Consider the following 27,456-nt stretch of genomic DNA (forward strand, 5'->3'; position numbering starts at 1 on the left):
TTGGCCCCCACATTGCTGCTTGCAGCTATATTTGGGGGCCAAGCAGCGAAGCTGCGAGGCAACCCATAGTGATTCTACGTATTCTTATTATTATTATTATTATAACGAAACGCTAATTTGCCATTAAACCATACAGTAAAAAGTTGGGATATTCGGCACATTGATTCGGTTCAGTCATATCTTTAATTTATCAAAGTTTCAAGTCTGCACTTTGAGTGCTCTAGCGCCACCAACATTTCAAATTTTTTATTACATCTATGCACATAACGTTTGAATGGTACACCACATTTTGAACATTAAGGTATATTTGGAATCCTTGGATGAGACCGAACTCAACGCAGATGTCAATTTATGGGGTAAACGTAATTGATCAGGCTGCCATATTGGATTTAATCAAAAACACCTAAAAGGCATCAAAGTTGGCAAAGTTTGTCCGATTTTCACGAAACTTGACGCAGATGATCTTCAGACCATGACTCATAAATGCATTGCTTTTAGGAGCCATATTCAAAACCCGTCGCCCGTCACGACCAATCAAGTTTGGCGGCGAAGCCGCCAAACAGGAAGTGAAGTGATCTCAGCAAGGCTTTCGCGTATCAACACCAAACTCAGTATAGGGTCTCAGGACCCAATTAGGAGGAGGCTCAATAAATTTGGTGACTTTTGACCTATAGGTGGCGCTATAATTACCAAAATTACGTTTTAGTCTGTAACGGGTCATGTGTTTGGAATTAAAGCATATTAGTGATATCTGTTAATACCTTGAGAGGTCCTTAGGCCGCCACATGCCAACATGTGACGTCAACATAAATGATCCAACCGCCATATTGGACGTCATCAAAAACACTTAAAAGGCATCAAAGGTTACAAAGTTTGTCTGATTTTCACGAAACTTGACGTAGATGATCGTCAGACCATGACTCATAAACGCATTGCTTTTTGGAGACATATTCAAAACCGGTTGCCCGTGACAACCAATCAAGTTTGGCGGCGAAGCCGCCAAACAGGAAGTGAAGTGATATCTCAGCAATGCTTTCACATATCAAAACCAAACTAGGTATATAGGTTCAGGACTCAATCAGGAGGACACTCAAGAAATGTGGTAAATTTTGACCACTATGTGGCGCTATCATCACAGGAAGTGGGCTCATATTTCTGCAATGCTTTCACGTATCGAAACCAAACTTGGCTCATTGACTCGGGACCACATCCTGAGGACATACAATAATTTTAGCGACCTTTGACCACTAGGGGTGCTATAATTTGCAACACTTTCTCGTTTCGACACCAAACTTGGTACCTGGAATCGGGACCACATCCTGAATAAGGACAATACATTTAATGACCTTTGACCACTAGGGGCGCTATAATTAGCAAAACTTTCTCGTATCAACACCAAACTTGGTACATGGACTCGGGAACACATCCTGAAGACGCTCAATATATTTAGTGACATTTGACCACTAGTCACTATAATTATCAACACTTTCTCGTATTGACACCAAACTTGGTATGTGGACTTGTGACTACAACCTGAGGAAGCATAATACATTTTGTGATGTTTGAGGCATGCGTATGTGTGTGGGACTATTGGAGTGTGTGCGAGAGGAGGTTTATCTGTGTATATTTCTGTGTGTGGGATGGGGGGTTAATTGGGTGTGTGTATAATGTAACAACATTGGGTTGCCATGAACTCCTGCTCAACTGCTTGGCCCCCACATTGCTGCTTGCAGCTATATTTATTATTATTATTATTATTATTATTATAACGAAACGCTCATTTGCCATTCAACCGTACAGTAAAAAGTTGAGAAATTCGGCACATTGATTCGGTTCAGTCATATCTTTAATTTATCAAAGTTTCAAGTCTGCACTTTGAGTGCTCTAGCGCCACCAACATTTCAAATTTTTTATTACATCTATGCACATAACGTTTGAACGGTACACCACATTTTGAACATTAAGGTATATTTGGAATCCTTGGATGAGACCGAACTCAACGCAGATGTGAATTTATGAGGTAAACGTAATTGATCAGGCTGCCATATTGGATTTAATCAAAAACACCTAAAAGGCATCAAAGTTCGCAAAGTTTGTCCGATTTTCACGAAACTTGACGCAGATGATCTTCAGACTATGACTCACAAATGTTATTGCTTTTCGGAGCCATATTCAAAACCCATCGCCCGTCGTGACCAATCAAGTTTGGCGGCGAAGCCGCCAAACAGGAAGTGAAGTGATCTCAGCAAGGCTTTCGCGTATCAACACCAAACTCAGTACAGGGTCTCAGGACTCAATTAGGAGGAGGCTAAATAAATTTGATGACTTTTGACCTATAGGTGGCGCTATAATTACCAAAATTACGTTTTGGCCTGTAACGAGTCATGTGTTTGGAATTAAAGCATATTAGTGATATCTGTTAATACCTTGAGAGGTCCTTAGGCCGAAACATGCCAACATGTGACGTCAACATAATTCATTCGACCGCCATATTGGATGTCATCAAAAACACTTAAAAGGCACCAAAGGTCAGAAAGTTTCTCCGATTTTCACGAAACTTGACGCAGATGATCGTCAGACCATGACTCATAAACGCATTGCTTTTTGGAGACATATTCAAAACCGGTTGCCTGTGACGACCAATCAAGTTTGGCGGCGAAGCCGCCTAACAGGAAGCGAAGTAATATCTCAGTAAAGCTTTAACGTATCAACACCAAACTCAGTAGAGGGCCTCAGGACCCAATTAGGAGGAGGCTCAATACATTTGATGACTTTTGACCTATAGGTGGCGCTATAATTACCAAAATTACGTTTTGGCCTGTAACGAGTCATGTGTTTGGAATTAAAGCATATTAGTGATATCTGTTAATACCTTGAGAGGTCCTTAGGCCGAAACATGCCAACATGTGACGTCAACATAATTCATTCGACCGCCATATTGGATGTCATCAAAAACACTTAAAAGGCATCAAAGGTCACAAAGTTCCTCCGATTTTCACGAAACTTGACGCAGATGATCGTCAGACCATGACTCATAAACGCATTGCTTTTTGGAGACATATTCAAAACCGGTTGCCTGTGACGACCAATCACGTTTGGCGGCAAAGCCGCCAAACAGGAAGTGAAGTGATCTCAGCAAGGCTTTTGCGTATCAACACCAAACTCAGTAGAGGGCCTCAGGACCCAATTAGGAGGAGGCTCAATACATTTGATGACTTTTGACCTATAGGTGGCGCTATAATCACATGAAGTGGGCTCATATTTCAGCAATGCTTTCACATATTGAAACCAAACTTAGTATATGGACTTGGGACCTCATCCTGAGGACAGACAATAATTTTAGCAACCTTTGACCACTAGGGGTGCTATAATTTGCAACACTTTCTCGTATCAACACCAAACTTGGTATATGGACTCGTGACTACAACCTGAGGACGCACAATAAATTTGGTGACTTTTGACCACTAGGGGTGCTATAATTATCAACACTTTCTCGTATCGACACCAAACTTGGTATGTGGACTCGTGAGTACAACCTGACTATGCACAATACATTTGGTGATGTTTGAGGTGTGCATATGTATGGGGGGTTATTGGGGTGTGTGGGAGAGGAAGTTTATCTGTGTATATGTGTGTGTGTGGGACGGGTGGTTAATTGGGTGTATGTATAATGTAGCAACATTGGGTTGCCATGACAACTCCTGCTCAACTGCTTGGCCCCCACATTGCTGCTTGCAGCTATATTTATTATTATTATTATTATTATTCCGCCATTAAAGTCAATGGCAGCCCATAGAACCGTCTGGTGAAAAGTTGTGAAATTCGGCACACTGATTAGGGACAGTCCCATGATTAATGTCACCAAGTTTCATGATGGCACCTCAAGCACTCTAGCGCCACCAACAGGCCAAAGTTGGACTTGCGTTCACGCACGTAACTTTTGACCCGTATGGCCGATTGTCAAAAATGAGGTATCGTTGGAATCCTTGGACCAAGCCGAGTTCAACGCACCCTATGACGTCATTTTCCGCCATGATGGATTTTCCGCCATTTTGGATTTCATCAAAAACACTTAAAAGTCTTCACAGGTCACAAATTTTGTCTGATCGACACCAAACCTGACACACTTGATCTTCAGATGAAGCCGCACAAAAGTTATTCCTTTTCGTCTTTGGAACTCAAACCGTTTGCCCGTAACAGCCAATCGAAATATGCGGCGAAGCCGCCAAACAGGAAGTGAGCTCATATCTCAGCAACCCATTCACCTATCATAACCAAACTTAGTACATGGACTCAGGACCCAATCAGGGAGACGCTCAAGAAATCTGGTGACCTTTGACCTGTAGGGGGCGCTGTAATTAAGAAACATGCCTTTTGGCCTGTAGCTGCAGTTGTGCTTAGAATTAAAACGCACTAGTGGTGTCTGGTAATACTGTTGGAGGTCCTTAGGCCGACCCATGTCGACTTGTGATGTCATCGTAATTGATTCGGCCGCCATATTGGATTTAATCAAAAACACGTACAAGTTTTCGCAGGTCATAAATTTCAGCGGATCCTCACCAAAATTGGCAGAGACCATCTTCAGACCATGCCTTATCAGTGCATTGCTTTTTGGAACAATTGACAGTAGCATGCGGCTGTAACAGCCAATCAAAACTTGCGGCGAAGCCGCCAAACAGGAAGTGAGCTCATATCACAGCAACCCTTGCATGTATCAAAGCCAAACTTGGTGCATGGACTCAGGACCCAATCAGGGGGACGCTCAAGAAATCTGGTGACCTTTGACCTCTAGGGGGCGCTATAATTAAGAAACATGCCTTTTGGCCTGTAGCTACTGTTGTCCTTAGAATTAAAATGCACTAGTGGTTTCAGGTAATACTGTTGGAGGTCCTTAGGCTGACCGTGCACAACTTGTGATGTCATCGTAATTGATTCGGCCGTCATGTTGGATTTAATCAAAAACATCAAAAAGTTTTCGCGGGTCGCAAATTTCATCTGATCTTCACCAAAATTGGCACAGACCATTTTTAGACCATAACCTATCAATATATTGCTCTCTGGAACAATTGACAAAAGCATTCGCCCGTAACAGCCAATCGAAATTGGTGGCGAATCTGCCAAACAGGAAGTGAGCTCATATCTCAGCAACCCTGCCATGTATCATAACCAAACTTACTATATAGATTCATGACCCCATTAGGAGGACGCACAAAACATTTGGTGACCTTTGACCTGTAGGGGGCGCTGTAATTAGCAATATTGCATTTTGATCTGTAGTTGCTGATGTGTTTTATCGATCTTTTATTTTTTGATGTGAAACTGATGACAACATGTTCCATCCAGTTCATTCTAATGCGTGCATGCATGGGGTGGGACAGGGTGGGACGGGCAGGGGTGATTAGGTTGGGGGGGGCTGGCTGGTGGAGGCAGAAGCAATACTCAGCCCTGTTTCAGCCCAACAAAGTCAGTTATGTTTTGATGTGACACTTGTTGAAAGTGTTGATCGCGGGTGTCTGAGTTCTATCTTGTCGCCGTGGCTACTCCGGCCTATACTGCTTGGCCCCCTCATTGCTGCTTGCAGCTATATTTGGGGGCCAAGCAGCGAAGCTGCGAAGGCACCCATTGTGTTTCTTAGTTTTCTTATTGGGGGCCAAGCAGCGAAGCTGCGAAGGCACCCATTGTGTTTCTATTTGTTCTTATTATTATTATTATTATTATTCCGCCATTGAAGTCAATGGCAGCCCATAGAACCGTCTGGTGAAAAGTTGTGAAATTTGGCACACTGATTAGGGACAGTCCCATGATTAATGTCACCAAGTTTCATGATGGCACCTAGAGCACTCTAGCGCCACCAACAGGCCAAAGTTGGACGTGCGTTCACGCACGTAACTTTTGACCCGTATTGCCGATTGTCAAAAATGAGGTATCGTTGGAATCCTTGGACCAAGCCGAGTTCAACGCACCCTATGACGTCAATTTCCGCCATGATGGATTTTCCGCCATATTGGATTTCATCAAAAACACTAAAAAGTCCTCTCAGGTCACATATTTTGTCCGATCGACACCAAACTTCACAGATATCATTTACAGACCATGCCTCATTAATGCATTGCTTTTTGTCTTAGGAACTAAAACCGTTCGCGCGTAACAGCCAATCGAAGTTTGTGGCGAAGCCGCCAAACAGGAAGTGAGCTCATATCTCAGCAACCCATTCACCTATCATAACCAAACTTAGTACATGGACTCAGGACCCAATCAGGGGGACGCTCAAGAAATCTGGTGACCTTTGACCTCTAGGGGGCGCTGTAATTAAGAAACATGCCTTTTTGCCTGTAGCTGCAGTTGTGCTTAGAATTAAAACGCACTAGTGGTGTCTAGTAATACTGTTGGAGGTCCTTAGGCCGACCGATGTCGACTTGTGATGTCATCGTAATTGATTCGGCCGCCATATTGGATTTAATCAAGAACACGTACAAGTTTTCGCAGGTCACAAATTTCAGCGGATCCTCACCAAAATTGGCAGAGACCATCTTCAGACCATGCCTTATCAGTGCATTGCTTTTTGGAACAATTGACAGTAGCATGCGGCTGTAACAGCCAATCGAAACTTGCGGCGAAGCCGCCAAACAGGAAGTGAGCTTATATCTCAGCAACCCTTGCATGTATCAAAGCCAAACTTGGTGCATGGACTCAGGACCCAATCAGGGGGACGCTCAAGGAATCTGGTGACCTTTGACCTCTAGGGGGCGCTATAATTAAGAAACATGCCTTTTGGCCTGTAGCTGCTGTTGTCCTTAGAATTAAAATGCACTAGTGGTGTCTGGTAATACTGTTGGAGGTCCAAAGGCCGACCCAAGCCAACTTGTGATGTCATCGTAATTGATTTGGCCGCCATATTGGATTTAATGAAAAACACGTACAAGTTTTCGCAGGTCACACATTTCAGCGGATCGATCCTCACCAAAATTGGCAGAGACCATCTTCAGACCATGCCTTATCAGTGCATTGCTTTCTGGAACAATTGACAGAAGCATTCGGCTGTAACAGCCAATCGAAATTTGCGGCGAAGCCGCCAAACAGGAAGTGAGTTCATATCTCAGCATCCCTTGCATGTATCAAAGCCAAACTGGGTGCATGGACTCAGGACCCAATCAGAGGGACACTCAATAAATCTGGTGACCTTTGACCTCTAGGGGGCGCTCTAATTAAGAAACATGCCTTTTGGCCTGTAGCTGCTGTTGTGTTTGGAATTAAAATGTACTAGTGGTGTCTGGTAATACTGTTGGAGGTCCTTAGGCCGACCGAGGCCAACTTGTGATGTCATCGTAATTGATTCGGCCGTCATGTCAGATTTAATCACAAACATCAAAAAGTTATCACAGGTCGCAAATTTCATCTGATCTTCACCAACATTGGCACAGACCATCTTCAGACCATAACCTATCAATATATTGCTCTCTGGAACAATTGACAAAAGCATTCGCCCATAACAGCCAATCGAAATTGGTGGCGAAGCCGCCAAACAGGAAGTGAGCTCATATCTCAGCAACCCTGCCATGTATCATAACCAAACTTACTACATATATTCATGACCCCATTAGGAGGATTCTCAAACCATTTGGTGACCTTTGACCTGTAGGGGGTGCTGCAATTAGCAATATTGCATTTTGATGTGTAGTTGCTGATGTGTTTTATAAATCTTTTATTTTTTGATTTGAAACTGATGACAACATATTCCATCCAGTTAATTCTAATGCGTGCGTGCAAAGGCAGGGCAGGGCAGGACGGGGTGGGACGGGCTGGGGTGATTAGGTGGGGGGGGGGGGGGGGGGCTGGCTGGCGGAGGCGGTGGCAATACTCAGCCCTGTTTCAGCCCTGTTTATCCCGGGTGTCTGCTGAGTTCTATCTTGTCGCCGTGGCTACTCCGGCCTATACTGCTTGGCCCCCTCATTGCTGCTTGCAGCTATATTTGGGGGCCAAGCAGCGAAGCTGCGAAGCCCCATTGTGTTTCTATGATTTCTTATTATTATTATTATTTAACATCTTTCCTCTGCCATTGGAGTCTATGGCAGCCTAAAGAACCGTCTGGTAAAAAGTTGTGAAATTTGGCACACTGATTGGGGACAGTGCCATGATTAATTTCACCAAGTTTCATGTTGGCACCTTGACCGCTCTAGCGCCACCAACAGGCCAAAGTTGGACGTGCGTTCACGCACGTAACTTTTGACCCGTATGTCCGATTGTCACAAATGAGGTATCGTTGGAATCCTTGGACCAAGCCGAGTTCAACGCACCCTATGACGTCATTTTCCGCCATGATGGATTTTCCGCCATATTGGATTTTAGTGAAAGTGAAACTAAAACTTCACAGGTCACAAATTTTGTCCGATCGTCACCAAACTTGACTCACATGATCTTCAGACCAAGCCTCACAAAAGTTGTGGTGTTTTGTCTTCGGAACTATAACCGTTCACCCGTAATATCCAATCGAAATTTGCGGCGAAGACGCCAAACAGGAAGTGAGCTCATATCTCAGCAACCCATTCATCTATCATAACCAAACTAAGTACATAGACTCAGGACCCAATCAAGGGGACAATCAAAAAATCTGGTGACCTTTGACCTCTAGGGGACGCTGTAATTTAGGAACATGCCTTTTAGCCTGTAGCTGCTGTTGTACTTAGAATTAAAACGCACTAGTGATGTCTGGTAATACTGTTGGAGTTCCTTAGGCCGACCCAAGCCAACTTGTGATGTCATCGTAATTGATTCGGCCGCCATATTGGATTTAATCAAAAACACGTACAAGTTTTCGCAGGTCACAAATTTCAGCGGATCCTGACCAAAATTGGCAGAGACCATCTTCAGACCATGCCTGATGAGTGCATTGATTTCTGGAACAATTGAAAGAAGTATTGGCCTGTACCAGCCAATAGAAATTTGCGGCGAAGCCGCCAAACAGGATGTGATTTCATATCTCAGCAACGCTTTCAGGTATCAAAACCAAACTTAGTACATGTACCTCCGACCCCATCGGGAGGACGCTCAAGAAATTTGGTGACATTTGATCTCTAGGGGGCTCCATAATTGACAAAAATGCATTTTGGCCAGTAGTTGCTGATGCGCACTATTTTGCAATGGAAGTCAATGGCAGCCCATAGAACCGTCTGGTAAAAAGTTATAAAATTTTGCACACTAATTGGGGACAGTCCAATAATTCATTTCACCAAGTTTCATGACGGCACCTTATGCGCTCTAGCGCCACCAACCGGCCAAAGTTGGATTTGTGTTCACGGACGTAACTTTTGACCTGTTGACCCGAATGGCAAAATATGAGGTATCATTGGAATCCTTGGGCCAAGCCGAGTTCAACACACCCTATGACGTCAATTTTTGACCTCTCTGTTTAAATCACAGCAAGTGTGATCATATCTCAGTCAATCTTTTATTTTTGATGTGAAACTGATGACAGCAAGTTCCATCCAGTTCATTCTAAAGCGTGCGTGCAAGGGTGGGGCGGGGTGGGATGGGCAGGGGCGGTTGCGGCGGTGGGCTGGCTGGGGGAGGGGGTGGCGACACTCAGCCCTGGTTCAGCTCCACAAAATCAGTTTTGTTTTGATGTGAAACTTGACCTTGTAACTCAGCCAATCTTGGGTTGTATGGCATGGAACTTGCTGTGACTGCTTAAGGCTATATGTCTGATGCAACGGCATTGACTTACATGGCAAATCTGGCCTGCTGAACTGTCTGCTTGGCCCCCACATTGCTGCTTGCAGCTATATTTGGGGGCCAAGCAGCGAAGCTGCGAAGGCACCCATTGTGTTTCTATCTTTTCTTATTATTATTATTCCTTCTTCCGCCATGGAAGTCAATGGCAGCCCATAGAACCGTCTGGCAAAAAGTTCTAAAATTTGGCACACTGATTGGAGACAGTCCAATGATTCATGTCACCAAGTTTCATGTCGGCACCTCCCGCGCTCTAGCGCCACCAACAGGCCAAAGTTGGACTTGCGTTCACGAAGGTAACTTCTGACCTGTTGACCCGATTGTCAAAAATGAGGTATCGTTGGATTCCTTGGACCAATCCGAGTTCAACGCACCCTATGACGTCATTTTCCGCCATGATGGATTTTCCGCCATATTGGATTTTAGTGAAAGTGAAACTAAAACTTCACAGGTCACAAATTTTGTCCGATCGTCACCAAACTTGACTCACATGATTTTCAGACCAAGCCTCACAAAAGTTGTGGTGTTTTGTCTTCGGAACTATAACCGTTCACCCGTAATATCCAATCAAAATTTGCGGCGAAGCCGCCAAACAGGAAGTGAGCTCATATCTCAGCAACCCATTCATCTATCATAACCAAACTAAGTACATAGACTCAGGACCCAATCAAGGGGACGCTCAAAAAATCTGGTGACCTTTGACCTCTAGGGGGCGCTGTAATTTAGGAACATGCCTTTTAGCCTGTAGCTGCTGTTGTGCTTAGAATTAAAACGCACTAGTGATGTCTGGTAATACTGTTGGAGTTCCTTAGGCCGACCCAAGCCAACTTGTGATGTCATCGTAATTGATTCAGCCGCCATATTGGATTTAATCAAAAACACGTACAAGTTTTCGCAGGTCACAAATTTCAGCGGATCCTGACCAAAATTGGCAGAGGCCATCTTCAGACCATCCCTGATGAGTGCATTGATTTCTGGAACAATTGAAAGAAGCATTGGCCTGTACCAGCCAATCGAAATTTGCGGCGAAGCCGCCAAACAGGAAGTGATTTCATATCTCTGCAACGCTTTCATGTATCAAAACCAAACTTAGTACATGTACCTCCGACCCCATCGGGAGGACGCTCAAGAAATTTGGTGACATTTGACCTCTAGGGGGCTCCGTAATTGACAAAAATGCATTTTGGCCAGTAGTTGCTGATGCGCATTATTTTGCAATGGAAGTCAAAGGCAGCCCATAGAACCGTCTGGTAAAAAGTTATACAATTTTGCACACTAATTGGGGACAGTCCAATAATTCATTTCACCAAGTTTCATGCCGGCACCTCAAGCGCTCTAGCGCCACCGACAGGCCAAAGTTGGATTTGTGTTCACGGACGTAACTTTTGACCTGTTGACCCGAATGGCAAAATGAGGTATCATTGGAATCCTTGGGCCAAGCCGAGTTCAACACACCCTATGACGTCAATTTTTGACCTCTCTGTTTAAATCACAGCAAGTGTGATCATATCTCAGTCAATCTTTTATTTTTGATGTGAAACTGATGACAGCAAGTTCCATCCAGTTCATTCTAAAGCGTGCGTGCAAAGGTGGGGCGGGGTGGGATGGGAAGGGGCGGTTGCGGCGGTGGGCTGGCTGGGGGAGGGGGTGGCGACACTCAGCCCTGGTTCAGCTCCACAAAATCAGTTATGTTTTGATGTGAAACTTGACCTTGTAACTCAGCCAATCTTGGGTTGTATGGCATGGAACTTGCTGTGACTGCTTAAGGCATGTATGTCTGATGCAATTGACATTTGACATGGCATTGACTTACATGGCAAATCTGGCCTGCTGAACTGTCTGCTTGGCCCCCACATTGCTGCTTGCAGCTATATTTGGGGGCCAAGCAGCGAAGCTGCGAAGGCACCCATTGTGTTTCTATCTTTTCTTATTATTATACTTTCTTCCGCCATGGAAGTCAATGGCAGCCCATAGAACCGTCTGGTGAAAAGTTGTGAAATTTGGCACACTGATTGGGGACAGTCTCATGATTAATTTCACCAAGTTTCATACCGGCACCTTGAGCGCTCTAGCGCCACCAACAGGCCAAAATTGGACTTGCGTTCACGCACGTAAGTTCTGACCTGTTTACCCGATTGTCAAAAATGAGGTATCATTGGAATCCTTGGAACAAGCCGAGTTCAACGCACCCTATGACGTCATTTTCCGCCATGATGGATTTTCCGCCATTTTGGATTTCATCAAAATCCCTTAAAACGTATCAGAGGTCACAAATTTTGTCCGATCGACACCAAACTTCACAGATATCATCTACAGACCATGCCTCATTAATGCATTGCTTTTTGTCTTCGGAACTAAAACCGTTCGCGCGTAACAGCCAATCGAAATTTGCGGCGAAGCCGCCAAACAGGAAGTGAGCTCATATCTCAGCAACCCATTCATCTATCATAACCAAACTTAGTCCATGGACTCAGGACCCCATCAGGGGGAAGCTCAAGAAATTTGGTGACCTTTGACCTCTAGGGGGCGCTTTAATTAAGAAACATGCCTTTTGGCCTGTAGCTGCTGTTGTGCTTAGAATTAAAACGCACTAGTGGTGTCTGATAATACTGTTAGAGGTCCTTAGGCCGACACAAGCCAACTTGTGATGTCATCGTAATTTATTCGGCCGCCATATTGGATTTAATCAAAAACATCAAAAAGTTTTCGCAGGTCACAAATTTCAGCGGATCCTCACCAAAATTGGCGGAGACCATCTTCAGACCATGCCTTATCAGTGCCTTGCTTTTTGGAACAATTGACAAAAGCATTCGCCCGTAACAGCCAATCGAAATTGGTGGCGAAGCCGCCAAACAGGAAGTGAGCTCATATCTCAGCAACCCTTTCATGTATCATAACCAAACTTACTACATATATTCATGACCCCAGTAGGAGGACGCTCAAAAAAATTGGTGACCTTTGACCTGTAGGGGGTGCTGCAATTAGCAATATTGCATTTTGATGTGTAGTTGTGTTTTATCAATCTTTTATTTTTTGATGTGAAACTGATGACAACATGTTCCATCCAGTTAATTCTAATGCGTGCGTGCAAGAGCAGGGCAGGGCAGGACGGGGTGGGACGGGCTGGCGTGATTAGGTGGGGGGGGCTGGCTGGCGGAAGCAGTGGCAAAACTCAGCCCTGTTTCAGCCCTACAAAGTCAGTTATGTTTTGATGTGAAAGTTGTTGAAAGTGTTAATCGCGGATGCCTGCTGAGTTCTATCTTGTCGCCGTAGCTACTCCGGCCTATTCTGCTTGGCCCCCTCATTGCTGCTTGCAGCTATATTTATTATTATTATTTAACATCTTTCTTCCGCCATGGGAGTCTATGGCAGCCCATAGAACCGTCTTGTAAAAAGTTGTGAAATTTGGCACACCGATTGGGGACAGTCCCATGTTTAATTTCACCAAGTTTTATGTCAGCACCTTGAGCACTCTAGCGCCACCAACAGGCCAAAGTTGGACGTGCGTTCACGAACGTAACTTTTGACCCGTTCAGCCGATTGTCAAAATTGAGGTATCGTTGGATTCCTTGGACCAAGCCGAGTTCAACGCACCCTATGACGTCCTTTTCCGCCATGATGGATTTTCCGCCATATTGGATTTTAGTGAAAGTGAAACTAAAACTTCACAGGTCACAAATTTTGTCCGATCGTCACCAAACTTGACTCACATGATCTTCAGACCAAGCCTCACAAATGTTGTGGTGTTTTGTCTTCAGAACTATAACCGTTCACCCGTAATATCCAATCGAAATTTGCGGCGAAGCCGCCAAACAGGAAGTGAGCTCATATCTCAGCAACCCATTCATCTATCATAACCAAACTAAGTACATAGACTCAGGACCCAATCAAGGGGACGCTCAAAAAATCTGGTGACCTTTGACCTCTAGGGGGCGCTGTAATTTAGGAACATGCCTTTTAGCCTGTAGCTGCTGTTGTGCTTAGAATTAAAACGCACTAGTGATGTCTGGTAATACTGTTGGAGGTCCTTAGGCCGACCCAAGCCAACTTGTGAGGTCATCGTAATTGATTCAGCCGCCATATTGGATTTAATCAAAAACACGTACAAGTTTTCGCAGGTCACAAATTTCAGCGGATCCTGACCAAAATTGGCAGAGGCCATCTTCAGGCCATGCCTGATGAGTGCATTGATTTCTGGAACAATTGAAAGAAGCATTGGCCTGTACCAGCCAATCGAAATTTGCGGCGAAGCCGCCAAACAGGAAGTGATTTCATATCTCAGCAACGCTTTCATGTATCAAAAACAAATTTAGTACATGTACCTCCGACCCCATCGGGAGGACGCTCAAAAAATTTGGTGACATTTGACCTCTAGGGGGCTCCATAATTGACAAAAATGCATTTTGGCCAGTAGTTGCTGATGCGCATTATTTTGCAATGGAAGTCAATGGCAGCCCATAGAACCGTCTGGTACAAAGTTATACAATTTTGCACACTAATTGGGGACAGTCCAATAATTCATTTCACCAAGTTTCATGCTGGCACCTCAAGCGCTCTAGCGCCACCAACAGGCCAAAGTTGGATGTGCGTTCACGCATGTAACTTTTGACCCGTATGGCCGATTGTCAAAAATGATTTATCGTTGGAATCCTTGGACCAAGCCGAGTTCAACGCACCCTATGACGTCAATTTCAGCTATGATGGATTTTCCGCTATATTGGATTTCATCAAAAAAACTTAAATGTCTTCACAGGTCACAAATTTTGTCCAATTGATACCAAACTTCACAGATATCATCTACAGACCATGCCTCATTAATGCATTGCTTTTTGTCTTCAGAACTATAACCATTCGCGCGTAACAGCCAATCGAATTGTGCTGCGAAGCCGCCAAACAGGAAGTGAGCTCATATCTCAGCAACCCATTAATATATCATAGCCAAACTTAGTATATGGACTCAGGACCCAATCAGGGGGACGCTCAAGAAATCTGGTGACCTTTGACCTCTAGGGGGCGCTGTAATTAAGAAACATGCCTTTTGGCCTGTAGCTGCAGTTGTGCTTAGAATTAAAATGCACTAGTGGTTTCAGGTAATACTGTTGGAGGTCCTTAGGCTGACCCAGCACAACTTGTGATGTCATCGTAATTGATTCGGCCGTCATGTTAGATTTAATCACAAACATCAAAAAGTTATCACAGGTCGCAAATTTCATCTGATCTTCACCAACATTGGCACAGACCATCTTCAGACCATAACCTATCAATATATTGCTTTCTGGAACAATTGACAGAAGCATTCGGCTGTAACAGCCAATCGAAATTTGCGGCGAAGCCGCCAAACAGGAAGTGAGCTCATATCTCAGCAACCCTGCCATGTATCATAACCAAACTTACTACATATATTCATTACCCCATTAGGAGGACGCTCAAAAAATATGGTGACCTTTGACCTGTAAGGGGTGCTGCAATTAGCAATATTGTATTTTGATGTGTAGTTGCTGATGTGTTTTATCAGTCTTTTATTTTTTGATTTGAAACTGATGACATGTTCGATCCAGTTACTTCTAATGCGTGCGTGCAAAGGCAGGGCAGGGCAGGACGGGGTGGTATGGGCTGGGGTGATTAGGTGGGGGGGGGGGGGGGCTGGCTGGCGGAGGCGGTGGCAATACTCAGCCCTGTTTCAGCCCTGTTGATCCCGGGTGTCTGCTGATTTCTGTCTTGTCACCGTGGCTACTCCGGCCTATTCTGCTTGGCCCCCTCATCGCTGCTTGCAGCTATATTTGGGGGCCAAGCAGCGAAGCTGCGAGGCAACCATTGTGTTTGTTAGTTTTCTTATTATTATTCCTCTGCCATTGAAGTCTATGGCAGCCCATAGAACCGTCTGGTGAAAAGTTGTGAAATTTGGCACACTAATTAGGCTGAATCTCATGATTAATTTCACCAAGTTTAAAGTCCGCACCCCGAGCGCTCTAGCGCCACCAACAGGCCAAAGTTGGACATGCGTTCACGCATGTAACTTCTGACCCGTTGGCCCGATTTTGGAAAATGAGGTACCATTGGAATCCTTGGACCAGGCCGAGTTCAACGCACCCTATGACCTCATTTTCCGCCATGATGGATTTTCCGCCATATTGGATTTTAGTGAAAAAGAAACTAAAACTTCACAGGTCACAAATTTTGTCCAATCGTCACCAAACTTGACATACATGATCTTCAGACTAAGCCTAACAAAAGTTGTGGTGTTTTGTCTTCGGAACTTAAACCGTTCACCCGTAATATCCAATCGAAATTTGCGGCGAAGCCGCCAAACAGGAAGTGAGCTCATATCTCAACAACCCATTCATCTATCATAACCAAACTTAGTATATGGACTCAGGACCCCATCAGGGGGAAGCTCAAAAAATTTGGTGACCTTTGACCTCTAGGGGGCGCTGTAATTAAGAAACATGCCTTTTTGACTGTAGCTGCAGTTGTGGTTAGAATTAAAATGCACTAGTGGTGTCTGGTAATACTGTTGGAGGTCCTTAGGCCGACCCAAGTCAACTTGTGATGTCATCGTAATTGATTCGGCCGCCATTTTGGATTTAATCAAAAACACGTACAAATTGTCGCAGGTCACAAATTTCAACGGATCCTCACCAAAATTGGCAGAGACCATCTTCAGACCATGCCTTATCAGTGCGTTGCTTTCTGGAACAATTGACAGAAGCATTCGGCTGTAACAGCCAATCGAAATTTGCGGCGAAGCCGCCAAACAGGAAGTGAGCTCATATCTCAGCAACCCATTGATCTATCATAACCAAACTTAGTACATGGACTCAGGAACCCATCAGGGGGACGCTCAAGAAAGCTGGTGACCTTTGACCTCTAGGGGGCGCTGTAATTTAGAAACATGCTTTTTGGCCTGTAGCTGCTCTTGTGCTTAGAATTAAAATGGACTAGTGGTGTCTGGTAATACTGATGGAGGTCCTTAGGCCGACCCAAGCCAATTTGTGATGTCATCGTAATTGATTCGGCCGCCATATTGGATTTAATCAAAAACACGTAAAAATTTTCGCAGGTCACAAATTTCAGTGGATCGATCCTCACCAAAATTGGCAGAGACCATCTTTAGACCATGCCTTATCAGTGCGTCGCTTTTTGGAACGATTGACAGTAGCATTCGGCTGTAACAGCCAATCGAAATTTGCGGCGAAGCCGCCAAACAGGAAGTGAGCTCATAGCTCAGCAACCCTGCCATGTATCATAACCAAACTTACTACATAGGTTCAGAACCCCATTAGGAAGACGCTCAAAAAATATGTTGACCTTTGACCTGTAGGGGGTGCTGCAATTAGCAATATTGCATTTTGATCTGTAGTTGCGATGTGTTTTAACGATCTTTTATTTTTGGATGTGAAACTGATGACAACATGTTCCATCCAGTTCATTCTAATGAGTGCGTGGTAGGGCGAGGCGGGGCGGGACGGGGTGGGACGGGCAGGGGTGATTAGGTGGGGGGGCTGGCTGGCGGAGGCGGTGGCAATACTCAGCCCTGTTTCAGCCATACAAAATCAGTTATGTTTGATGTGACACTTGTTGAAAGTGTTGATTGCGTGTGTCTGCTGAGTTCTATCTTGTCGCCGTGGCTACTCCGGCCTATTCTGCTTGGCCCCCTCATTGCTGCTTGCAGCTATATTTTCTTATTATTATTTAACATCTTTCCTCTGCCATTGGAGTCTATGGCAGCCCATAGAACCGCCTGGTGAAAAGTTGTGAAATTTGGCACACTGATTAGGGACAGTCCCATGATTACTTTCACCAAGTTTCATGTCGGCACCTCGAGGGCTCTAGCGCCACCAACAGGCTAAAGTTGGACGTACGTTCACGCACGTAACTTTTGACCTGTTGATCCAATTTTGAAAAATGAGGTACCGTTGGAATCCTTGGACAAAGCAGAGTTCAACGCACCCTATGACGTCATTTTCCGCCATGATGGATTTTCCGCCATATTGGATTTAAGTGAAAGTGAAACTAAAACTTCACAGGTCACAATTTTTGTCCGATCGTCACCAAACTTGACACACATGATCTTCAGACCAAGCCGCACAAAAGTTGTGGTGTTTTGTCTTCGGAACTATAACTGTTCACCCGTAATATCCAATCGAAATTTGCGGCGAAGCCGCCAAACAGGAAGTGAGCTCATATCTCAGCCACCCTTGCATGTATCAAAGACAAACTTGGTGCATGAGGTCAGGATCCAACCAGAGGGGCGCTCAAGAAATTTGGTGAACTTTGACCTTTAGGGGGCGCTGTAATTAAGAAACATGCTTTTTGGCCTGTAGCTGCAGTTTTGCTTAGAATTAAAATGCACTAGTGGTGTCTGGTAATACTGTTGGAGGTCCTTAGTCCGACCCAAGCCAACTTGTGATGTCATCGTAATTGATTCGGCCGCCATATTGGATTTAATCAAAAACACGTACAAGTTTTCGCAGGTCACAAATTTCATCTGTTCTTCACCAAAATTGGCAGAGACCATCTTCAGACCATGCCTGATGAGTGCTTTGCTTTCTGGAACAATTGACAGAAGCATTGACCTGTACCAGCCAATCGAAATTTGCGGCGAAGCCGCCAAACAGGAAGTTATTTCATATCTCAGCAACGCTTTCATGTATCAAAACCAAACTTAGTACATGTACCTCAGACCTCATCGGGAGGACGCTCAAGAAATTCCGTGACATTTGACCTCTAGGGGGCACTGTAATTGACAAAAATGCATTTTGGCCAGTAGTTGCTGATGCGCATTATTTTGCAATGGAAGTCAATGGCAGCCCATAGAACCGTCTGGTAAAAAGTTATACAATTTTGCACACTAATTGGGGACAATCCAATAATTAATTTCACCAAGTTTCATGCCGGCACCTCAAGCGCTCTAGCGCCACCAACAGGCCAAAGTTGGATGTGCGTTCACGCACGTAACTTTTGACCCATATGGCCGATTGTCAAAAATGATGTATCGTTGGAATCCTTGGACCAAGCCGAGTTCAACGCACCCTATGACGTCAATTTCCGCTATGATGAATTTTCCGCCATATTGGATTTCATCAAAAAAACTTAAATGTCTTCACAGGTCACAAATTTTGTCCAATTGATACCAAACTTGACAGATATCATCTACAGACCATGCCTCATTAATGCATTGCTTTTTGTCTTCGGAACTATAACCATTCGTGCGTAACAGCCAATCGAATTTTGCGGCGAAGCCGCCAAACAGGAAGTGAGCTCATATCTCAGCAACCCATTAATCTATCATAACCAAACTTAGTATATGGACTCAGGACCCAATCAGGGGGACGCTCAAGAAATCTGGTGACCTTTGACCTCTAGGGGGCGCTGTAATTAAGAAACATGCCTTTTGGCCTGTAGCTGCAGTTGTGCTTAGAATTAAAATGCACTAGTGGTGTCTGGTAATACTGTTGGAGGTCCTTAGGCCGACCCATGTCGACTTGTGATGTCATCATAATTGATTCGGCCACCATATTGGATTTAATCAAAAACACGTACAAGTTTTCGCAGGTCACAAATTTCAGCGGATCCTCACCAAAATTGGCAGAGACCATCTTCAGACCATGCCTTATCAGTGCATTGCTTTTTGGAACAATTGACAGTAGCATGCGGCTTTAACAGCCAATCGAAACTTGCGGCGAAGCCGCCAAACAGGAAGTGAGCTCATATCTCAGCAACCCTTGCATGTATCAAAGCCAAACTTGGTGCATGGACTCAGGACCCAATCAGGGGGACGCTCAAGGAATCTGGTGACCTTTGACCTGTAGGGGGCGCTATAATTAAGAAACATGCCTTTTGGCCTGTAGCTGCAGTTGTCCTAAGAATTAAAATGCACTAGTGGTTTCAGGTAATACTGTTGGAGGTCCTTAGGCCGACCCAAGTTAACTTGTGATGTCATCGTAATTGATTCGGCCGCCATATTGGATTTAATCAAAAACACGTACAAGTTTTCGCAGGTCACAAATTTCAGCGGATCCTCACCAAAATTGGCACAAACCATCTTCAGACCATAACCTATCAATATATTGCTCTCTATAACAATTGACAAAAGCATTCGCCCATAACAGCCAATCGAAATTGGTGGCGAAGCCGCCAAACAGGAAGTGAGCTCATATCTCAGCAACCCTGCCATGTATCATAACCAAAGTTACTACATATATTCATGACCCCATTAGGAGGACGCTCAAAACATTTGGTGACATTTGACCTCTAGGGGGTGCTGCCATTAGCAATATTGCATTTTGATGTGTAGTTGCTGATGTGTTTTATCAATCTTTTATTTTTTGATGTGAAACTGATGACAACATGTTCCATCCAGTTAATTCTAATGCGTGCGTGCAAGGGCAGGGCAGGGCAGGACGGGGTGGGACGGGCTGGGGAGGCGGTGGCAATACTCAGCCCTGTTGATCCCGGGTTTCTGCTGAGTTCTATCTTGTCGCCGTGGCTACTCCGGCCTATTCTGCTTGGCCCCCTCATTGCTGCTTGCAGCTATATTTCTTCTTATTGGGGGCCAAGCAGCGAAGCTGCGAGGCAACCATTGTGTTTGTTAGTTTTCTTATTATTATTCCTCTGCCATTGAAGTCTATGGCAGCCCATAGAACCGTCTGGTGAAAAGTTGTGAAATTTGGCACACTAATTAGGCTGAATCTCATGATTAATTTCACCAAGTTTAAAGTCCGCACCCCGAGCGCTCTAGCGCCACCAACAGGCCAAAGTTGGACATGCGTTCACGCATGTAACTTCTGACCCGTTGGCCCGATTTTGGAAAATGAGGTACCATTGGAATCCTTGGACCAGGCCGAGTTCAACGCACCCTATGACCTCATTTTCCGCCATGATGGATTTTCCGCCATATTGGATTTTAGTGAAAAAGAAACTAAAACTTCACAGGTCACAAATTTTGTCCAATCGTCACCAAACTTGACATACATGATCTTCAGACTAAGCCTAACAAAAGTTTTGGTGTTTTGTCTTCGGAACTTAAACCGTTCACCCGTAATATCCAATCGAAATTTGCGGCGAAGCCGCCAAACAGGAAGTGAGCTCATATCTCAACAACCCATTCATCTATCATAACCAAACTTAGTATATGGACTCAGGACCCCATCAGGGGGAAGCTCAAAAAATTTGGTGACCTTTGACCTCTAGGGGGCGCTGTAATTAAGAAACATGCCTTTTTGACTGTAGCTGCAGTTGTGGTTAGAATTAAAATGCACTAGTGGTGTCTGGTAATACTGTTGGAGGTCCTTAGGCCGACCCAAGTCAACTTGTGATGTCATCGTAATTGATTCGGCCGCCATTTTGGATTTAATCAAAAACACGTACAAATTGTCGCAGGTCACAAATTTCAACGGATCCTCACCAAAATTGGCAGAGACCATCTTCAGACCATGCCTTATCAGTGCGTTGCTTTCTGGAACAATTGACAGAAGCATTCGGCTGTAACAGCCAATCGAAATTTGCGGCGAAGCCGCCAAACAGGAAGTGAGCTCATATCTCAGCAACCCATTGATCTATCATAACCAAACTTAGTACATGGACTCAGGAACCCATCAGGGGGACGCTCAAGAAAGCTGGTGACCTTTGACCTCTAGGGGGCGCTGTAATTTAGAAACATGCTTTTTGGCCTGTAGCTGCTCTTGTGCTTAGAATTAAAATGGACTAGTGGTGTCTGGTAATACTGATGGAGGTCCTTAGGCCGACCCAAGCCAACTTGTGATGTCATCGTAATTGATTCGGCCGCCATATTGGATTTAATCAAAAACACGTAAAAGTTTTCGCAGGTCACAAATTTCAGTGGATCCTCACCAAAATTGGCAGAGACCATCTTTAGACCATGCCTTATCAGTGCGTCGCTTTTTGGAACGATTGACAGTAGCATTCGGCTGTAACAGCCAATCGAAATTTGCGGCGAAGCCGCCAAACAGGAAGTGAGCTCATAGCTCAGCAACCCTGCCATGTATCATAACCAAACTTACTACATAGGTTCAGAACCCCATTAGGAAGACGCTCAAAAAATATGTTGACCTTTGACCTGTAGGGGGTGCTGCAATTAGCAATATTGCATTTTGATCTGTAGTTGCGATGTGTTTTAACGATCTTTTATTTTTGGATGTGAAACTGATGACAACATGTTCCATCCAGTTCATTCTAATGAGTGCGTGGTAGGGCGAGGCGGGGCGGGACGGGGTGGGACGGGCAGGGGTGATTAGGTGGGGGGGCTGGCTGGCGGAGGCGGTGGCAATACTCAGCCCTGTTTCAGCCATACAAAATCAGTTATGTTTGATGTGACACTTGTTGAAAGTGTTGATTGCGTGTGTCTGCTGAGTTCTATCTTGTCGCCGTGGCTACTCCGGCCTATTCTGCTTGGCCCCCTCATTGCTGCTTGCAGCTATATTTAAGTGTGCTTGCAAAGCAGCACACTTATTGTTCTTCTTAAGTTTTCTTATTATTATTATTATTATTAAGTGTGCTTGCAAAGCAGCACACTTATTGTTCTTCTTAATTAAGTGTGCTTGCAAAGCAGCACACTTATTGTTCTTCTTAAGTTTTCTTATTATTATTATTATTATTATTAATATTATTATTATTCCCGTCTCCCTTAAATTTTTTCTCCCTGTGCCTAGGCCCTTTGAGACACAGACACCGTTCCAACTTTAAAACGTCCGGGCAGTACCGGTGTAACTTGCTCGAGAAGATGACGTCAAGTGGGCGTGTCGTTCGTCCGCCATATTGTATTGAATAGAAAGCGAAACTAAATTTTCACAGGTCACAAATTTGGTCCGAACGCCACGAAACTTGACGTACATCATCATTGGACCAAGCCTCACAAAAGTTACTAGAAGGATTTTTGATTTTCGAAAGCGTTTGCCCGTCACAGCCAAACGAAATCGGCGGCGAAGCTCCGAAACAGGAAGTCGTCCATATCACAGGAACACTGTCACATATCGATACCAAATTTTGTATATGAACTGGGGACTCCAGTGTGAGGGTGCATAAGCTAAAAAAAAAAAGAAATATTCCAAAAGATTCCATCATTTGGCAAACCAACCATAGGTATTTGGTAACTCTCCCCATTCACCTTCACACCATTCACCTTCTATCACAACGCCTTCCAAGTACGCTCAATCAATGCCTCTGGGTATCCACAACATCTCCGGGCAACCTTGCCCAATCATGAAATCCTTGCTCTGCCATGGGATAGTATGGACTTACGAACTGAAATAGCAAGGAGAACGGTAGCTATATATAGCTTACATAATAGAGTTGTTTTCACATTGACGGTATTCAAATAAAAATTTTCATTATTGTTACATATCATGATGGGAGAGTATTATTAAAAATGTTACAAGTATGCAAATGCATATGTTTACGGGCATTTAGGTTTTACTGTGTTGTTTTGTTGTAAAGACATGCAAGGCATTCTGGGCCATGTAATAGACAAACAGTGGTCGGCAGCGTTAACTTGATTTCCATACGTATTAATATGAATAGGTGTTTCTGTAAACCTAGGGACAATAAACAGCTATCTCTGTTACAAAAACGAGCTGGTAATCGCTCATTGAAGAGGGAACTATGATAAAAAGAATTTTTTCCTCAAAGCATGGATTTGACGACAGTACAAGCAGGAAATACCTTGAAAAGACTCTCCGTTTATTTGATGTTGCCATAGCAACGCAGCCTTCAGAGCAAAGATTCTAGAAGAGCTTCAGGGAGACACGTTTTGAGTTCGTGGCCAAGTACCTAAAATATCGGTTTCCATGTGTATGTGCTGGATGGCGTGCTTCATTTATGAAAGTAAGTGTTTTATAGAGTTACAGACATAATGAGTCATGTTGTAGTGGTCAACATAAATGTGCCCCTTCTGTTATTAGAATGCTAAGCGGAGATTTAAAATCATTCATTTCTTGTGTTGCTAGAAGCTAGCTAGCTATGTCAGGGAGGAGATGTTGCTGTAACGTTAACGTTATGAGATTTATGTTGCTTGATATGCTTGTACTCGTAACTTCGTCACTCGTAACTTTAGGACTCCTATTTTTTTTTACTAAGAGTAATTCAGGAAGCATTTTAGCCCTAAGTAGCGCCTGAGTCTGTGACAGCTTAAGCGAGGACTCCTAATAAGACCGATTCACAAACAATGTTTTGTGGTGACATTTCACGTCGCGATGTTTTGAAATGCGTCTAACAATCACGAGGGAACAATTTTGCATTGTAGGCATAATAACTAAGGGATGCAGTAACACCACCAACAACAACCAAAACTAGCCTACTCATTGTTTACATGTACATTAAATGTAACGTTTCATTGTGAATCAAATTCAAAGATTCTCCTCTTTGCAAACGTTGGCATAGGCATATGGTGACAGATTAATTTAATAATGCTGCTGTATGAATCACGGTAAGCACGAATGAAGTGGCTACTTCTTAATGGGACTCACTGTATGGAAGTAGGCTAAGTAAAATAGAGATGTTTAAAATAAGATAAAGTTAGGATATGCCCGCTTGACAACGGCAGAGATAACTGTGGCCTTTGGCCATAGCAACCATCCATTTAGAACGACTGGCCTTCATAGCAACCAAGGATCTTAGCTGTGATTCATGTAGCTACAGTATGCATGCAATGTGATGCAAAGTATAGAAAGGTGATGAAATATACAGAGACAGGTCATGAAATATAGTGCAATGTAGACAGTAGTATACAGTTGATTTACAGAAGGTGGTTTAGAGTAATATGAATTAAATATAAATATGTGCAGTGTATTAGCAGTTATCTCATACAATAAGTAGAATAATGTATGTAGATGTAGCAGTAACATTATAATAGTAGAAATAATAATACAGATATATGCAGTGTATTAACAGAATACAATAAAACAGAATAAATATGGATATTCAATATGACAAATATATAACAGATATGTAGCCTACATAACATACAGCTATGTGCAGTGTGGAAACAGTGTCATTGTAGTGCAGAAACAACATTATAAGAGTAGTAAGAATAAGTCTATGAGCAGGATGAATAGTATAAAGATCAGTAGAATAACTATGTATAAATGTAATTACAGTAGGTCTATGTACATTTGTAAATAAATAGAAAACTATGGGTGAGAGGGATAAATTAATTTTATTTAATCGTAAAAGTAAATTGCATTCAATTATATTGCAATTAAAAATCTTTCCAGTAGGCTTTAATGTCACGCAAAAAGTACAACCAAAGCTGAGCTTGATCACCTAGAACTTCTAAAGAACCAGAACTTGATTGTTGTTTTTTGCTGGGTCCCAGGCCATGTTGGTCTGAGGGGAAATGAGAAAGCGGACAGTGCTGCTAAGCAAGCCCTCAATGAAGAAGTCACAGAATGTCAAATTCCTGCCCCAGACCTTAAACCTATACTGAACTCTTACATCTCAGATAAGTGGCAATCTGAATGGGATTAATGTACCAACAACAAGCAAGGAATGTGAATTTTGGCACATTTTCATGATCCACTGGGTCGTTATGGGCCACACAAAATATGGTGTTGTTAAAATTACTCCTATTGTGGCTATTAGAGACATGCGTTCATGAGTATCCAGCTACATTCAATGAGTTAAATACATTCACACACACACAAAAACATCACTAATGTTGTGGACATTCCTTTATTCTGAGATACATCAATAGGCTCTCAAAACAATCCCAAACAGATATAAGGTCTTTATAGAGCAAATCCATATAGATTATTTGTCAAATAAACCAGTAAAACAGAATTAGGGGATGGAATATATAACATTCACACTCATAGCTCATATTTCTAAAATAAATCAGTGAAAAGTATCCTGACAAACAAGCAGCATTTTAATGCCTTAGTCATATTTTATAAATTCAAATTTTTCTCTAGGTTACCTGATAGCCCAGTTTGAGAGGTGCAAGACGCGTGACATTATTTATTTTTGCAGCCAATCACTGCTGTTGTTTTATTTGATTGATTTGATTTTAGTCATAGAAGCTAAATTCGAAGGCAGGCCACAGGTAAAAGCCAACGAACCGCATTCACCCCGCAAGGCAATAGTTGAATAGAGCTTTTGAGGTATTGCCACTGCTCCAACACTGAAAGGCACTGTTAGAATGCTTGGATCAAGCCAGGTTCAGCATAGCGTATGTCACTGTCTGCTCACGTTGGTGACCGGACCAGGGCAAGCACACTTTCGCAGTTCCCGCCGGAAATGCAGTCTAGTTATTATTATTATTCCCGTCTCCCTTAAATTTTTTCTCCCTGTGCCTAGGCCCTTTGAGACAGAGACACCGTTCCAACTTTAAAACGTCCGGGCAGTACCGGTGTAACTTGCTCGAGAAGATGACGTCAAGTGGGCGTGTCGTTCGTCCGCCATATTGGATTGAATAGAAAGCGAAACTAAATTTTCACAGGTCACAAATTTGGTCCGAACGCCACGAAACTTGACGTACATTATCATTGGACCAAGCCTCACAAAAGTTACTAGAAGGATTTTTGATTTTCGAAAGCGTTTGCCCCTCACAGCCAAACGAAATCGGCGGCGAAGCTCCGAAACAGGAAGTCGTCCATATCTCAGGAACACGGTCACATATCGATACCAAATTTTGTATATGAACTGGGGACTCCAGTGTGAGGGTGCATAAGCTAAAAAAAAAAAAGAAATATTCCAAAAGTTTCCATCATTTGGCAAATCACCCACAGGTATCTGGTAACTCTCCCCATTCACCTTTACACCATTCACCTTCTATCACAACACCTTCCGAGTATGCTCAATCAATGCCTCTGGGTATCCACAATGTCTCCGGGCAACCTTGCCCAATCATGAAATCCTTGCTCTGCCATGGGATAGTATGGACTTACGAACTGAAATAGCAAGGAGAAAAGTAGCTATATATAGCTTACATAATAGAGTTGTTTTCACATTGACGGTATTCAAATTAAATTTTTCATTATTGCTAAATATCATGATGGGAGAGTATTATTAAACATGTAACAAGTATGCAAATGCATATGTTTACGGGCATTTAGGTTTTACTGTGTTGTTTTGTTGTAAAGACATGCAAGGCATTCTGGGCCGTAATGAACAATGGTCGGCAGCACTCCATAGGCTACGTATTAATATGAATAGGTGTTTCTGTAAACCTAGGGACAATAAACAGCTATCTCTGTTACTAAAACGAGCTGGTAATCGCTCATTGAAGAGGGAACTATGTTAAAAAGATTGTTTTCCTAAAAGCATGGAGTTGACGAAAGAATAAGCAAGCAATGTCACGTTGTTAAATAGCCTAACGCTAGGTGGCAACATTTCACTGAATACGTGTGAGCTTCACAAGTAAGGAAGGTGCTATTATGAGCAGAACAAAGATTCTAGAACAGAGCTTCAGAGAGACACGTTTTGAGTTCGTGGCCAAGTACCTAAAATATCGGTTTCCATATGTATGTGCTGGATGGCGTGCTTCCTTTATGAAAGTAAGTGTTTTATAGAGTTACAGACATAATGAGTCATGTTGTAGTGGTCAACATAAATGTGCCCCTTCTGTTATTAGAATGCTAAGCGGAGATTTAAAATCATTCATTTCTTGTGTGGCTAGAAGCTAGCTAGCTATGTCAGGGAGGAGATGTTGCTGTAACGTTAACGTTATGAGATTTATGTTGCTTGATATGCTTGTACTCGTAACTTCGTCACTCG

This window comes from Alosa pseudoharengus, unplaced genomic scaffold (assembly GCF_046254945.1).
Source record: "Alosa pseudoharengus isolate Yale_2024_CS ecotype anadromous, Long Island Sound unplaced genomic scaffold, YU_APseudo_1.1 YU_APseudo_1.1_scf_11, whole genome shotgun sequence".
In the NCBI taxonomy this organism is placed as follows: domain Eukaryota; kingdom Metazoa; phylum Chordata; class Actinopteri; order Clupeiformes; family Clupeidae; genus Alosa; species Alosa pseudoharengus.